Source organism: Vicia villosa, linkage group LG1 (assembly GCF_029867415.1).
Source record: "Vicia villosa cultivar HV-30 ecotype Madison, WI linkage group LG1, Vvil1.0, whole genome shotgun sequence".
NCBI lineage: Eukaryota > Viridiplantae > Streptophyta > Magnoliopsida > Fabales > Fabaceae > Vicia > Vicia villosa.
In genome coordinates, this window is record NC_081180.1 from 115,082,030 (window position 1) to 115,099,277 (window position 17,248).

The window sequence follows — 17,248 nt, forward strand, 5'->3', positions numbered from 1 at the left end:
AATTCACCACCATGATCACTTCTGACCTTTATGATCTTGCACTCTTTCTCAGATTGAATCTGAGTGCAGAATTCAAGGAACACTGAATGAGACTCATCCTTGTGTTTCAAGGACTTTACCCATGTCCAGCGGCTATAATCATCAACGATGACTAATCCATATTTCTTTCCTCTGACAGATGCTGTTTTGACTGGGCCAAACAGATCAATGTGCAAGAGTTCTAACGGCCTTGAGGTAGAAACAACATTCTTAGACTTGAATGCAGGTCTGGAGAACTTGCCCTTCTGACATGCTTCACAAAGAGCATCTGATTTGTATTTCAGATTTGGGAGTCCTCTGACCAGATTTAGTTTGTTAATCTGAGAAATCTTTCTCAAACTAGCATGACCTAATCTTCTGTGCCAGACCCATTGCTCTTCAGAAACAGACATAAGACAAGTCACCTTCTGCTTCTCAAGATCAGAAAGATCAATCTTATAAATGTTGTTCTTCCTCTTGCCTGTAAATAGGATTGAGCCATCCTTCTGACTTACAGCCTTGCAAGACTTTTGATTGAAGATTATATCATAACCATTGTCACTTAATTGACTTATGGACAATAAGTTATGCGTTAATCCTTCTACAAGAAGTACATTAGTTATGGAAGGAGAGTTACCAAGACTTATGGTTCCAGAGCCAATGATTTTGCCCTTCTGATCTCCTCCAAACTTGACTTCTCCACCTGGTTTAAGCACCAGGTCTTGGAATGTAGACCTTCTTCCCGTCATGTGTCGCGAGCACCCAGAGTCCAGGTACCATGACATTTTGCTTTTTGTCCTCTTTTCCGCCAAGGATATCTGCAATAGGAATAATCTTTTCCTTAGGTACCCACAACTTCTTGGGTCCTTTCTTGTTAGTTCTCCTCAAGTTCTGATTGAACTTAGGTTTAGCAAAATATTTAACAGGAGGAACAGCATGATATTTCTTATTCTGAGTTCCATGATATTTCTTAGGTTGTGTCACATGCTTCTTGGTGTGTGTTATGTGAAAACTTTGTGCATGTGATGTGTGCTTAATATCATGGGAGTGGCCAAATTTAAATTGGTTATACAGAGGCTTGTATGATATTTTCATATCATCCACAGATTCAAGCTTGTATGGGATTTCACCCTCATAACCAATGCCAACTCTCTTGTTTCCAGACACAGCATATATCATAGAAGCTAGCTGACTTCTGCCAATACTTCTAGATAAGAACTTCCTGAAACTTAAATCATATTCTTTCAGAATATGATTCAGACTGGGAGTGGATTTTTCTGAATCAGAAGGAGATCCAACATTATTGGATAATTTTAAAACTTTTTCTTTTAGTTCAGAATTTTCCAACTCAAGCTTCTTAGTTTCAAATTCAAATTGCTTTTTCAGCTTTTTGTATTTGATACTAAGATGAGCTTTTAATTCAAGAAGCTCTGTTAGACTGGAAACTAACTCTTCTCTAGATAGTTCAGAAAATACCTCTTCAGAATCTGATTCTGATGTAGATTCTGATCCATCATCTTCTGTCGCCATCAGCGCAAAGTTTGCCTGCTCTCCTTCAGAGTCTGATCCTGATTCTGATTCAGAATCATCCCATGTTGCCATAAGACCTTTCTTCTTATGAAACTTCTTCTTGGGATTCTCCTTCTGAAGTTTCGGACACTCATTCTTGTAATGTCCAGGCTCATTGCACTCATAGCAGACATCCTTCTTCTTGTCAGATCTTCTGTCACCAGAGGATTCTCCATGTTCAAATCTCTTTGAACTTCTGAAGCTTCTGAACTTCCTTTGTTTGCTCTTCCAGAGTTGGTTTACCCTTCTGGAGATCATGGACAGTTCATCTTCTTCTTCAGATTCTGATTCTTCAGGATCTTCTTCTCTAGCCTGAAAAGCGTTAGTGCATTTTTTAATATTAGATTTTAATGCAACAGACTTACCTTTCTTCTGAGGTTCATTAGCGTCAAGTTCAATCTCATGACTCCTCAGGGCACTGATCAGCTCTTCCAAAGAAACTTCATTCAGATTCTTCGCAATCTTGAATGCAGTCACCATTGGGCCCCATCTTCTGGGCAAACTTCTGATGATCTTCTTCACATGATCAGCCTTGGTGTAGCCTTTGTCGAGAACTCTCAATCCAGCAGTCAGAGTTTGAAATCTTGAAAACATCTTTTCAATGTCTTCATCATCCTCCATCTTGAAGGCTTCATACTTCTGGATTAGTGCAAGAGCTTTAGTCTCCTTGACTTGAGCATTTCCTTCACGAGTCATTTTCAAGGACTCATATATGTCATGGGCCGTTTCCCTGTTAGATATCTTCTCATACTCAGCATGAGAGATAGTATTCAGCAAAACAGTCCTGCATTTGTGATGATTCTTGAAATCTTTCTTTTGATCATCATTCATTTCGCTTCTCGTGAGCTTTACACCAGTAGCTTTAACAGGATGTTTGTAACCATCCAACAGAAGATCCCATAGATCAGCATCTAGACCAAGAAAGTAACTTTCCAGTTTATCTTTCCAATATTCAAAGTTTTCACCATCGAATATTGGTGGTCTAGTATAACCATTGTTACCATTGTATTGCTCAGCAGAGCCAGATGTAGATGGAGTTGAATTTGTTGGAATTTCACCAGCCATCTTTTACTGAAGCGTTTTTCTCTTCCTGAATCTTTTCTAAACACGGTTAAGTGCTTGCACCTTAGAACCGGCGCTCTGATGCCAATTGAAGGATAGAAAAACACTTAGAAAGGGGGGGTTTGAATAAGTGTAGTCTTAAAAAAAAACTTGAACGATAAAAATAAATTGCACAGTTATTTTTATCCTGGTTCGTTGTTAACTAAACTACTCCAGTCCACCCCCACGGAGTGATTTACCTCACCTGAGGATTTAATCCACTAATCGCAACAGATTACAATGGTTTTCCACTTAGTCCGCGACTAAGTCTTCCAGAGTTTCCTGATCACAACCTGATCACTCCAGGAACAACTGCTTAGACACAAGCTAAGACTTTCTTAGAGTATCCTGACCACCACGTGATCACTCTAATTACAACTGCTTAGACACAAGCTAAGACTTCCTAGAGTATCCTGATCAACACTTGATCACTCTAGTTACTTACAAATTAATGTAATCAATTCTAAGAGTATTACAATGCTTCTTACAAGCTATAATCACAACAGTGATATTTCTCTTAATGTTTAAGCTTAATCTCACTAATATATTACAACAGCAATGTAGTGAGCTTTGATGAAGATGAAGTTTCTGAGCTTTGAGTTTGAGCAGCGTTTCAGCAAGTTAATTGTTAGCAAATCGTCATCCTTGCTTCTCATCAGAACTTCATATTTATAGGCGTTTGAGAAGATGACCGTTGAACGCATTTAATGCTTTGCGTGTTCCGTACAGCTTTGCATTTAATGTTTCATGCTTTTGTCAACTACCTCGAGCCTTGTTCACGCTGTGTCTACTAACGTTGCCTTTAATAGCTTCCAACGTTCCTTTTGTCAGTCAGCGTAGCCTGCCACCTGTACTTTCTTCTGATCTGATGTTTGTGAATAAAATATTTGAATATCATCAGAGTCAAACAGCTTGGTGCATAGCATCTTCTTGTCTTCTGACCTTGAAGTGCTTCTGAGCGTGATACCATGAGAACTTCAGTGCTTCTGCTTCTGACCTCAAGTTCTTCTGATGCTTTCATAGACCCATGTTCTGATTCTGCCTTGACCATCTTCTGATGTCTTGCCAGACCATGTTCTGATGTTGCATGCTGAACCTTCTGAGACAAAGCTTTTGAGCGCTGATTTGTGTATACTCTTTATATATTTCCTGAAAGGGAAATTGCAATGTATTAGAGTACCACATTATCTCACACAAAATTCATATCCTTGTTATCATCAAAACTAAGAATATTGATCAGAACAAATCTTGTTCTAACACTTTAATTAATAAGGCTATTTTAGTTATTGAACACAATTACAAATTCTTATGTTATTAATCATTTTAATAGGTTCACATAATCATACATTTAAGTAGGTTGGAATACACTAAGGAATGTTTTCATGGCTTCACTACATCAGCATTGTTGTATGTAGCATATTCAAGATTTTATGTTTTGTTCACAACTGATTTAATGTTTCTCTAATATGCATATTTGATGCTGTGTAGGAATCTGTTTGGAATTAATATTGAAATAGCTTGAGTATCTTTTCATCTTGTTTTATCAAAACAAACTGATTAGGTTGAAAAGAGTGAGGTGATGAGTCCCAATAGTTTCAAGGTTAATTTTGAAAAATAATAGAATTCTTCAATTGTGAAAAATAAACAATCATAGCCAAGAAATCGCTTAAAGGGCTGGAAAAAGCTCATCGAGTCTGCATGGTAAACCGTAGAATTCATTGCTCCTAACATCATATCCATAAATACTGAATTTCTCCCACCATTTCAAACCACTGTCGTCGCGGGCTGCATTGTCTTCCCGTGCGAGCGTGAGATCCAAAATGAAAGCAACCAAGGCAGCCACCATTGTGTGCGATTCGAATATGACAATCACGACATCATTGAACTGCAAATTCATTGAAATGTTAGTGTAATTTATCATAAAATTTGCAACAATTGGTTTTTATATATATATATATATATATATATATATATATATATATATATATAGATATATCACCCATCCTGCATGTTCACCTAACACAAATTTGGTTCAGAAACTGTTGAGGTTGCAGAATTGGAGAAAACCAAGACCAGCTGAAGCTGCACATTCCCAGGTTATATAAATCCTTATCAAATGTCAAGTTTTACATGCTTACAATGATATATAACTGTAAAGCTTAACGACATAAACAATTCATTCGAGAGAACTTACACACGTAACCGAAAAATATACAATATAATGCTGCTATGATTGGCAAAGGTATAGAAGCAAAAACGGCCCCAAATTTTCCTGATTCAAAGCAAAATTATGCAGCATGAGATATTACTAAGTAAAGATAATAACAGCATCAAGTTGCACAGATTGTAAAATCATGAAATAATGCAGAGATTCTAGTCTATCATACCAAATACAGAGAAGAAAATCATAAAACCGGCTGATATTTGGATGACTCTTTGGCTTCCCACTCTTGTCAACGCCAATAATCCAGTATTTTCGCTGAAATAAGTGCAGAACGAAATGTAGAAAATGCATAGTGCAAAGAAAACTTAATGAAAAAGTGATATAAATAAAATTACACTGATACTGCGCTTCCGGTTATAGAACCAAACATGCCATTGAACAAAGAAGCTACTCCCTAGAATAACAATAAGAGTGACACATGAAATCAACCACAAGTTTCTTGTCCATAATTCTATAAAGAATTACAAAATATGGTGAACCTTACCAACCAGCCAGTTCCGCGACTGATAACAGATGGTGGCACGGGCGTTGCACGTCCATATCTCCATAGCACTTATGGAAGATTCCAATTCTTGAACTCATGTCACGATTCTGCTCATACTCTAGCCTGTAGAATAATTTCAATAAGGATTATAGTTGGCAAGTTTAAAAAAAAACATTGAATGTTGACTATGTATGTTGCTAATGTTTCTTATATATAATTACAGACTATAAATAACATGTTATAAATCATCATACTTCATAGAAATCCTTACACCCTCTATCACGATATGATTGGTACAATCATATACATAGTTTCATACCTGCTAAAGCTGCGGAGACCCAATTGGCCTCAAAATCGCGTGATGATATTTACCATTTCCGTCGCAATAAAGAACACCAATAGCTGATTAACTTGCAGAATTTGCAGAAGAAAACGAAGAAGATGAAGATGATGCTAGCAGCAGTCGTTCAACGAAGAAAATAGAACTGCTAAACTTGCACATGTGGAAATTAGACGCTGATATTTATTTTCAAAATGAGAAAATACAAAGAAGTTCGTGGAATAATATAATGAATAGAGTCAGTGGCAACACAGTTGAGAACATATTGAAACATTTTTTCTTTGTTTAGTTTACTAATTAGATTTTGAAAGAGTATAAGAATAGAAGTTTATACCAAAGACAATGTTTTGAGGGTTGGCAGAAGCTTGATGCTTAGCAGCATCACCAATCAATCTCTAATTTTCTGTAAAAGCAACAAAAGAAGGTGTAGTTTTATTGCCTTGATCATTGTGAATGATCTCAACTCGACAGTGCTGTTTTTGCCATACTGCAACACATGAATAAGGTGTGCCAAGGTTTATTCCCACAGCACAATATGCTTCCTGTTTCCTTTTCATATTAGAGATATTGTAATGTTAGAGTTTCCTGTGTCGAGCAAATTGGTTTTGACCTGACCATTTGACAACCTCTGCATAATGAATCGTGAAAAAATCATAAAAACAAACAAACAAGCAAACAAGCAAAACATTACCTTCTAAAAATTGGATACTCGGCATGAGTGCTATCCCCGACACACGCATAATAGCTTTTCGAGCTATGTGAAATTATAGCATCCATCTGCGCACATGCATAATCAATTAATACAGAGAGGATGAAAACTTCAATGTAAAATGAAATGATATCAATGTGCTCCTATCCAGTTCTCTATTTGCATGGTCCATTACGGTGTGCGGATGACCAGTCAACAAATACGCTACGGAAAACTTGTGGTTTGCATTGTGGTTGCTTTCTGTAGTTGTATATAATCTTCCTAAAGGTTAGGTTCAGTTGTGATATCTGCAAAACACAAAGGAATGAGAAAAAATAATCAAATCATATTACACGCTCAAATTTATAAAATTAAATACAAACCTTTGCAACTCAATAGAAGTAAGACAAAATGATTTGGTCGATATGGCGATTGTGCGAAGAGCGACGTCCATTGGTTTAGGATTCGCTGGAAAAGACATTATATATTTTGTCTTAGCTGCTGAGGTAATTGTAGCCTTTCAACCATTCCACTTATTCTGACTGCTCCCAACTTGACAATCTAGGAAATGTGGGCACCAAACACAAAACTTAATACTTATGGAGCACCGAATTGGAAAACAGTACTATCAGGATTCAATTTATACCTTGCTTAAAAAGACACTGATCCCAGTTTCTGCACATAAAGAGATGTACATTCAATTTCCAACAAAGTTTCTGCACATTTCCATTTATAACATATCGGGTAAAAGAATCATAAGCAAGTATATAAAAGAGAAAGGGTGATGCTTACATGAGTGTATGAGAAATCAACTATTTTATGAAGAAAGATGGATACTTACATATTCGTACTCGGCTCTCCCATCCCATTCCTTGATCTCAAGTGTATGCTTTTGGGCCAGAAAAAAACAATCTCATGTCACGCGATATGGGGTTGCAAAAATGTAAATATCTAAACATGTCCAACTTTGACGATTGCTAACCTATATCCGCACATAGATAATAATCAATCAGTTTACTTTGAATCCCAAATATCAATGTTAAAAAAAACTGAGTACCATAAGATTAAATCCAGTGAACTACTACACACGTATAACTGAATCTAAATCTCATGGAGAATTGCTTTTATTTCGACATAACATTTTTCATTAAAAGCATATAACTGTAACTTATCACCTGAGGAATCAGAGGTGCATCAAGGTTCATTCATTAATTCCCAAGCAAAATCATAGTTGGATCATCCTTATAAGTGATATTTGTGAATGTGTTAACTCTATTGAGCACGGTCTATACAGCGATCGAGAAATAGTATATGAGCCAAATTAGTATAAAAAATCAAAAAGAAAAACATGAATCACTGCACATAAACCAATTTGTGTCCAATTCTAAACCTGCACAAAAAACCTCATGTTGAAACTCCATATAAATTTTTTCCTTTCAACCGATTCAAGAGACTATTTCAGAATCAATAGTTGAAAGGTTCATGTAACAGATAGCATTTGACCAAACTATAAACAACTAAATATAATCACAAGAAGTCAATTGCCCTGTATGCCAAATATCAGCATGCCCCCATTCTTGAAGGTTATAGAAAAGAAGGACACTATCATGAAGAGAAGTTGGAGTTCATTCATCCATTGACAATATGTTACCCTGCAAGTCAAAAAAATTCAATTGAGATCAACCTTTTGTGTTGACATCGAGAACGAATTGAAAACAAAAAAGGAATTAGTAATATATATCAGCCTTACTCTGCAAAATCGGCAAACCGATCTAACACCGACTATATTTGCAGCCTTCTCACGCTCCTCCGACGTTGCAAAATGGGCAAACCAAATGCAAGTGTTTTGTCAGTTCCTTACTCTGCAGCCCAGATAATATCCTGTCAAATAAGGACACAGGAATTCCCATCAAAAGCTAATCTTATGAAATGTTCCAAACCATCAAAGTTTCCTGTAGAGAAAGGTCAGTATTAAGCAACAAAATCAATTAAATAATCTAATATCACATAAAAAGTTTACAGATGAAATAAAGACTGAAAACAATTGAAAACAAATTGATTGATGTTTGAGAAGACTGAAAACAATTGAAAACAAAAAAACGTACAACAGTAAGATTTGAATCACAACCCCATGATTGACATTTGAAAAGCATGAAAATAAAACCACCGTAAAGCACTCACCATAAACCCGACCACTGTGAAGGGTCATCAGAAAGCGAAACCAATCACCGCGAGCATCACCCTGCGCACAGACGATGTGAGCACCATGTTGTTGTGTGTATGAATTGAATATTGATCGCGTGCAGAAGATGTGAGCACCATGTTGTTGGGTGTGTGAATTGAATCTGTAGAAGAAGGTGAATTGATGAGGAAGATGAAATTAGGGGTGACAATTGGAGCTAAAATCCATCCAATCCATCCACCAAAAAATCCATCCAATCCATCCACCAAATAAAAAAATAAGTTAATGGATGGATTAAATCCATCCATTTATATACATGGATGGATCCAATCCATCCAACACATTTTGATAATCCAATGGATTATTTTTATTTTATACTTTAAATGGTTTAAATTATTTACGAGTTTCTTCAGAAAATTGAAAAATTGAGTTTTTTTCCGAAAAAACGAAAAATCGTATTTTTACGAAAAACAAAAAAATTCAGTTTTTTTAGGAAAACAAAAAAATCGTGTTTTTTCAGAAAAACGAAAAAAATCAAGTTTTTTCAAAAAAACGAAAAAACCTAGTTTTTGTTTTCCGAAAAACGAAAAAAATCAGGTTTTTCTCAAAAAACAATAAAGTCGAGTTTTTTTCCAGAAAAACGAAAAAATCGAGCTTTTTTCTGAAAAACGAAAAAATCGAGTTTTTTTTAGAAAACGGAAAATCGGGTTTTTTTTCGAAAAAATGAAAAAAGTCGATATTTTTTAGGGAAAACGAAAAAAATCGAGTTTTTTTCGGAAAAACGAAAAAAAACGAGTTTTTTCGAAAAACGGAAAAATCAAGTTTTTTTGGAGAAAACAAAAAAAATCGAGTTTTTTTTCGGAAAAACGAAAAAAAGTCGAGTTTTTTTTGAAAAAACGAAAAAAGTCGAGTTTTTTTTTCCGGAAAAACGAAAAAAGTCGAGTTTTTTCGGAAAAAACGAAAAAAGTCGAGTTTTTTCGGAAAAAAGTCGGGTTTTTTTTCGAAAAACGAAAAAAGTCGAGTTTTTTTGGGGAAAACGAAAAAATCAAGTTTTTTTTTTGGAAAAATGAAAAAAGTCGAGCTTTTTTGGGGAAAACGAAAAAATCGATATTTTTTTGAAAAACGAAAAAAGTCGAGTTTTTTTTGGCAACACGAAAAAATCGAGTTTTTTTTTCGAAAAAACGAAAAAAGTCGAGTTTTTTTGGGAAAATGTAAAAATCGACTTTTTTTCTCAGAAAAACGAAAAAAAGTCGAGTTTTTTTTCGAAAAAACGAAAAAATCGAGTTTTTTTCGGAAAAACGAAAAAAGTCAAGTTTTTTTTTGGGAAAACGAAAAAATCGACTATTTTTTAGAAAAACAAAAAAATTGAATTTTTTCGAAAAAACGAGTTTTTTTCGGAAAAACGAGAAATCGAGTTTTTTTTGAAAAAACGAAAATTCAAATTTTTTCGGAATAACGAAAAATCAATTATTTTTCAGAAAAACGAAAAAACTATTTTAAAATACGTAAATTATTATTTTTATGAAATTTTTAAAAAATATATATTTTTAATTATGTTTTGGATGGATGGATATCCATCCATTAGAAATTTGTTAATGGATGGATTGGATGGATTTTATTCCTTAATGGATGGATTGGATTGGATTGGATTTTTATTTAGAGAGTTTAATGGATTGTGATGGATTAATGGATTGGTTCGATCCATCCATTAAGGATCCAATCCATATCCATCCTATCCATCCATTTTGCCACCCCTAGATGAAATCAAAGGAAAAAAAGAAAAAACCTTGACGCCTTCGAAGGAAGCAGCTGAAACGCAAGCGGTGGAGGAAGGCGAAACATCAGAATCGAGAGTGAGAAAGAAAAAAAATAGGAGAGCGAAGAATCCGCCATCAGAAACGCAATGGATTGTAGATTGTGAACGGAATGGGAATTTGAAAGAGGATGATTGAAGGGCAGTTGTGAGGAGAATTTATTTGGAAACAGTTTTGGGAATTTGGAAGAGGATGGTTGAAGGGCAATTATCAGGAGAGTGGAAATTGAAGAACAGTTGAGGATGCTAATGTGGAATTTTGTGGAGTGTTTTGCTGATGTGGATAGGCCAATTGATCAGGAAGTGGTAGACTCTTCTTATATGATAGATTATTCAGAAATACACATCGGTTTAACAGTAGGGACTAAAACTACGTGCATAGTAATTTTGAGGGACCAAAACATGTCATTTTTTTTAATAGGGACTAAAAATAAAATTTGGTAATTTTATAGGGACCAAAAATATATTTAACCCTTTTAACAATGACAAAGATTTATGAGACCTTGTTTAAGTACGGTTTAATTGTGAAATTTTTGTGGCCCTATGCGGTAGCCCGCATTGCACGCCCTCAAAGACGATCCTGGTATGCAAAAATGGTTCTCGTGTATTAAACTCTTAGCATCTCATTTGACATTACTTAAACAATAAATAAATTCTCATCTTGATATAATTCTTCTACTTATATAAAACCCGCAATACATGTAACCCACGTGATATAATTCATTCATCTTTGATATAATTTTTCTTTGATATATTTTACTTGGATAGTACTTGTACAATACATATAAACCATTAATTTTTCTTTGATATATTTTACTTGCATGGTAATTGTATAATATATATAAACCACACGATAAGTCTTTGCACAATACATAGAACCCACATGAATTCCAAGGTGGATGTTTTATACTAAAAGATCGATAACTTAAGCATCACACCTACTGCTACTGTAACCATTGTAACTCTCAATTTCAAAATTTGTAGTGTAGATTGCCTCGTTAGTGTTGCATGCCAAAAAATTGTCATAAATGAACCTATCCCTGAGATGCTGAATTATGCCCAACAAGAAAATCCATACTCTAATACATATAAGCATGGTTGGAGAAATTTCCCAAACATCCCTTACAAAAATAATCCCCCCTCAGTTTGTAGAAAATCATGTAGCTCTCGTTGTCCCACCTAGATTTCAATAACAAAGGGTGCTCCCTAAAAGTCAAACCTTAAAATGTTGATGGAGAATTTCGTAATGACCCAAATTTGGAAAAATAAATGTTTTAAGAACCACAACCTTCACACTACTTAGGTACTTAGAAAGCTTGCGTCCAAAGTCGACACTATGGCTACTCATAATAAAATGCTTGAAAAAATCAAATTTATCAGCAAGCGTCTCCATTTTCCTAGACAAAAATTTTCGGTACGACCCGAGCAAAAACCAAAATGGAAGATAAACGTTGTTGCGCTGCAAAGCAGCAAAGAGCTGGAGCCCACTGTTAATAAGAGTTATAAAGGAAGGTGGTTGTTGTTGAGGATTAAAAAAAGAGACATATGTAGCTTCTCCTTCATATAAGCATCCAATGTTATTCATACAAAGATTCGTGAGATTGGAGATAAATGAACAATTTAAGAAGTTTGTTGAGCTACTGAAAAAGATACATATCAAAATTCCATTCACGAAGGCTTTACCTCAGGTGCCCTCATATGCCAAATTCTTTAAGTAAATCTTATCTTCTAAATAAAAGCTTGATTGAAATTATGTTCTTTAGGGACAGATGTTGAACACGATGTTCGTACAATAGGTTTGACAAGATAAACCAAAACCAACATAATTATAACAGTATGAGTTATACAAGTTAATGGAGATGAAAGCGATAAATAACACAAAGAATCGGTAATCCAGTTCGGCGAAAGCACACATACGTCTAGAGGGTAGAGTCCACAGTCCAATAAAGTAAATTCATTATTAGTAGCTTAGTACATTTAGACTTATAAGCAAGAAAAAGCACATGTTGTTCAATGTCTCTTCCTAAAATTGCCTAATGGATTTTTATTTAGAGTCTCCCCCTAAATCTGAGACCCTACTCACTTTCTTTCTCTATCACACAACCTGTGATAGGTGATTTAATACACTAAACCCTAGTGATCAACTTCAATCAACAAGATGAATGATGTTGATTTTTACAAATCAAATAGACTAATCTTATATGTCAAGTTACTTAAACATATTTGTGCACATAAAGATTTTACACTAATCCTATTAGGGCATTAGCGTGGAATACAAGACAGAAAACCTAACACTCTAAGATCTTCAATAGGAATGCTTGACTTCCAATGCAGGTTGTGATCTCCTTATATAACATAATTCTTCTGGATTTTTCTTCATGGATATTTGATTGGATTTCACCCAAAATTGATGTAGATTTTGTTCCTTTATTATCTCCAACAATAAGATATGATTTAGTTTGTTGCAAATTCAAATTTAAATCTCTTTAAATCTGGTTTGATATTCACAACTTCCCAACAAATCATATGATCATATTGCTAAACCAATAGCAATAAAACATAACTGAATCTTCTAAAATGATTCATTCAAAATGCAGCAATCTGTCACCTGTTGTGCAAGGCCTGAATATTGTACTACATGTTGAGACATCGTATCCAACATGTGTCCCTTTTGCAGTTCCATACAGCTTAAGCAAGTTAGATCAACTTGAACACTTTCAACACTTCTCTGTGTTATTGTTTTACAAAATGAAACCAATCCAAAGGACCAGTTCAAAAAGAACTCCAATCTTCCCCTTTGGAAAATTATAGCAAAACAACTTTTCAAGATATAGCATTTTGTTCAATTCTTCAAGATATGGCACTTTGTTCATATCACAACAAGTGACAGCTAGTAGATTCACTGGACTTCACCAGAGCATTCAATTAGCAACAACAACAATCTTCCATTTATCAGAGTTAAGCACAGTAGCAGAAGAAGTCAGAAGCATCAAGATCAGATGCTTACACATAATCCATTCAGCTGCTCCAAACAAATAATCCAACATGCAATCATTCACAGACTTAGTCATATATGTACCTAGACAACACATAGTTAGTAGCATACAATTCTACTAACTAACCATTATTAGCATTTAATCATTCAGAAACTTAGTCATGCACAACATAAATGATTAGTAGTTAATAATTAGGATATGTAAAATCTACTAACATAAATGTATTAACACTTATATCTGTTTACACAGATAGAAGGGCTAAGATATTTTACGCGATGCTCCAACATGGAGCACAACATTAGTACTTCATGAACAATCAATACTAAAAAATTACTAGGTTTTCCTACACAAAGCAGATGCACCACTTCTCATCATTACTCCCCTCTTTTTGCCATAATTTAGCAAAGAGTTTGTATTTTAAAGAAGTTAGCATGCATAGAGGATATCATGCGCAATTTTAGTCATACAAGTTTAGTAGGATAGTACATACACAACCAGAACATGAAAAAGGAATACTTGAATCACCATTAGAACTTGATGTTTAAGTAGGAGTACATAGTAAATAATCATTACACACACAAAATAAGAGCCAAGACAAAATAAAAACATTGTTCTTCAGCATTCAGATGACACTTTTCTTCCATTGATTTAATCTTCTGAACCTTCCTCATTTTCCTCACTGTTAGACGATTCTCTCTTCATAGATTCCTCATCCTTTTGCTTAGTCAGCTTATTGAGCAGTTCACCCACCTTTCTCTTCCTGATAAAATAGTCTGCAATGGTAGCCTGAAAGCATTTTGACAACTCTTCTAGCTTAAAAATCATTCCTTTTATGGTGACCTAGGAAAGTTAATAACTAAGACATGTGTCCCAAGAAGCAAGTTTCTATCAAAAGTTAGTGGTTCACCCCTTTTAATTGGTACTTATTAAGGAAAGATTGTCTCAGGATATTGTTTCAAGATTATGCCGGTCAATAAGCTAGGGAAGGAAATAAGCAGCTTCACTACATATGATCCATCATGCTTCATGTTTTGTTCAAACACATACTCTCTAAAGTTCAGTTTCCCCTTAGTTCCAATTAGATATATCAGACTGGCCATGGTAGTCGTGATGCTGGAATTTTGGTTAGTTGGTGCCCGATTTGCCACCCTAATCTTATTCAACATAAAATATTCAACACTTAACTTCCTTACTATGAAGTAGTCCATGCTTAGGCCAGAGTTGCACTTGCCTGCCAGTTATTTCCTTGGCTTTTTTGTCAAGGGAAACTTTCTTAGTTCCGACAGTTGTGCTTATATTCAAGTATTCATTAATGACTATAGGATAGAACCTTACCCACTTCCCTCTTACATACACCCTCATAAACTCTTGACTCCGTTCACTTTTTCATGCAGATGATAAGTTGACTACATACTCCCTGAAAAGTTTTTTAAAGCATGGACTAATTTCAGCAATAGTGTTCCATAATCCATGAGCCTTTATTAGACTCACAAATTCTTTGCAGTATAGGGAGTCTTCACCTAGTTTTCTCTCACAAGCAATCCTTCTTTGAACTACATACTTCCATCTTTGTGCACTTGATTTAAAGTGAAATGACACATTATCGAACGGAGAAGCAACAACATTACCAGGAATTTTCTTTCCTCCATCTTTTTTTATTGCATAGGTAAAAATGTTTTAGAAATCTTCTTAAGCCTCTAACTCTGAATCACTAGTCACAGTAGGTTTTCTATTCATGGATCTTGTACCAGAGTTCCTTTCCATTTGAGCCTTCGGATTCACCACTCCAACTCTCTCCCTTATATTCATTTGAGGACTTACTCTTTGTTTCTTGTTTGTAGCTTTGTTAGTCATAAATTCAGTTTTTTGAGCAGATTCTTCAATTCCCTTATTATTCTTAATTCTTATTATGCTGACAAGAAGAGTGTCATCATCCTCACTGTCTTTTCCTTCAAGATTGATCAATTCTTTATGAGTCTGATCACTTACCTTACTCTTATTTTCTTAGGACTTTGTCCTCTTTATTTGAGGTTCTTCCTCACTTGATGAGTCCAAGGAAACATTATTTCCCTCTAATATGTCACTCAGAAAGTTGTCAAGAACAGGTACATCGATTGGGGTATGTGTGGATTTTGTGTGAGATCCACTTGGTTCACTAGATGTTTTACCAGAGGGTCTAACATTTGGTTCAACATCATCATCAGTGTATGAATCAATGTCTCTCATGATTGATTCAAGGTAATGATCAGCGTTTTCATATACAGATGAACTAACCTTTTTAGAAGTTTTGCCCTTTTTGAATCCAGTATGTTTGACCTTCTTCTTTGGACATTCCACTAGGACAATCATTTGGAATAGAACAACTTCTTGAACTTCTTAATCAGAAACCCTAGTTTTCGTTGAATCTATTGTTCCTTCCATCCTATTGACATTCGATTGCTGACTCATTGTGTATAGCATTTCATGATGTAGGACTTGAGATATATGACTGTTGTGCGATGAATAAATGAGATTATAGAACTTTCATAGATGAGTGGGATATTGTAGTTTTTCAAAGCTAAGAAATGAGTGCCTAATCTCTGAAGAGGTAATGTTTTGAGGATACATAAACTTTCCTTTTGTGTGCTTTCTAAAGAAAAAACTTCCACCCACGAAAATGACCTAAGTACCCTTCATCCTTTTAACTTCAATTTGAGGACTGATCATATGCACTTGTGTGCAACGTTCTTGACACTCAAGTAAGTAACTACATGTTTCAATAACCTCTATTTAATTTTTATAAGCAACATGTTAAGCAGGATGGTCCAACATTGCGTCATGCATGCTTCCTTCAGTGAGCTTGACATTGTCTTTCTTCTTATAGGCCATTTTCTCTTCCATGAAATTCTTACTGGGAGTAGACTCAAGTGTCCATATGTAGTAGTTGTCTTTTTTTCTTGATTCTTTAATTAACTCTTCATGATATTTTCTGATGACAACACATAAACTCTTATTGAAGATCACATTAAACCATTGATCATTTAGTTAACTGATGCTGATTAAGTTAGTCGCTAAGCCTTCTACCAGCATTACATCATTAAGGTAAGGAAGTCCTGACCAGGCCATCTTGCGAATGCCTTTGATCCTTCTTTTTTTGTTATCTTTAAATGTAACATGTCCTTATGGGAAAGGTTTGACTTCTTCAAGATATACTTTTCATATGTCATATGATTGTAGCATCCACTATTGTCATACTCCAAATTTGTCCACCCCGTTTCGTAAAGTCAAATAATCTTAAAATTGAGTTTCATAAAATTCTATGGTTTATTTACAATAACATTTTTGGGTTTTATAGATATTCATTTTTAAATTTATTTTGCCTACTTAAAAATATATAATAGTTTATTTAATTTTTTTGCTATTTCTTAAATAGCAAATCCTTGATTGCACTTCATATACTTTCAATTGGCTTTTTATTTTAAATAAATAACATAGCACAATTGGTAAGGAAACAAAGCTTGTAGGCATAATGTCATCGGTTCAAATTCAACTATTGACATTTTTCCCTCATTTTTTTTATTTTTGTATTTTATTCAAAAATCCTAAAATATCAAAAAATTATATTCTTTTAGTATTTTAGTTTAATTTTTTTATTTAAAGCTTTGTTTAAAATATTATTTTTTCATTAAATCATGATTTTATGCATTTTTTAGCCTTAAAAAAAATCAAAAAATAATGTTTTAATTTGAGTTGTTATTTTAAGAAACAAATCAAGAATTATTCATACAATAAATATTTTCTATTTGATTTTTATTATAATAATCAGATCTTTTATATAATTTATTCAAAATATT

The 17,248-nt window shown here is 34.4% G+C and overlaps 2 long non-coding RNA genes and 1 pseudogene across 2 annotated transcripts; all 3 read right to left on the minus strand.

The window, feature by feature from the left end:
• Positions 1-4,354: 4,354 nt before the first annotated feature.
• On the minus strand, positions 4,355-6,293 carry LOC131652214 (putative nucleobase-ascorbate transporter 10; annotated as a pseudogene).
• A 116-nt stretch (positions 6,294-6,409) lies between these two features.
• On the minus strand, positions 6,410-7,139 carry LOC131614906 (uncharacterized). Its single transcript, XR_009287673.1, has 3 exons — positions 7,071-7,139; positions 6,808-6,985; positions 6,410-6,732 (listed from the first exon to the last, which is right to left on the minus strand). It is a non-coding gene; the product is annotated as an uncharacterized LOC131614906 (long non-coding RNA).
• A 574-nt stretch (positions 7,140-7,713) lies between these two features.
• LOC131614908 (uncharacterized) lies at positions 7,714-8,799 on the minus strand. The gene is made up of 3 exons (XR_009287674.1): positions 8,606-8,799; positions 8,175-8,305; positions 7,714-8,076 (listed from the first exon to the last, which is right to left on the minus strand). It is a non-coding gene; the product is annotated as an uncharacterized LOC131614908 (long non-coding RNA).
• Positions 8,800-17,248: the final 8,449 nt, after the last annotated feature.